Source organism: Pygoscelis adeliae, unplaced genomic scaffold (genome assembly GCF_000699105.1).
Source record: "Pygoscelis adeliae isolate BGI_AS28 unplaced genomic scaffold, ASM69910v1 Scaffold458, whole genome shotgun sequence".
NCBI classification, from domain to species: Eukaryota; Metazoa; Chordata; class Aves; order Sphenisciformes; family Spheniscidae; genus Pygoscelis; species Pygoscelis adeliae.
This window is the reverse complement of record NW_008825352.1, coordinates 433224-433531: the sequence shown is the minus strand read 5'-3', so window position 1 is coordinate 433531 and position 308 is coordinate 433224.

Sequence of the window (308 nt, the reverse complement as noted above, 5' to 3'; positions counted from 1 at the left end):
TCCCCGGCATGAACCATCGCTCTGTGGGACCCCGGCGTGTGCGGGGACGGTCTCCGCAGGGAGGACCACCCTGTGCCAGAGCAGGGCTGAGCAGCCGAGCAGCCAAGGGACGGGATTCCTCCCTGCGGGGACAGCAGTGCCACCGGGGCATGGGTGCTCCCAGCGTAAGGGGCCAAAAGCGAGGTGGTACCCGGCCGGCAGGACCACGCTCCGGGGAAGGGACACGCGGGAGGCACGTCCCCAGGGCGAGCGCCAGCCGTGGCCGCACCCCACCGACCTTAACGACAGCCGGGGGGGCGTACCCCACC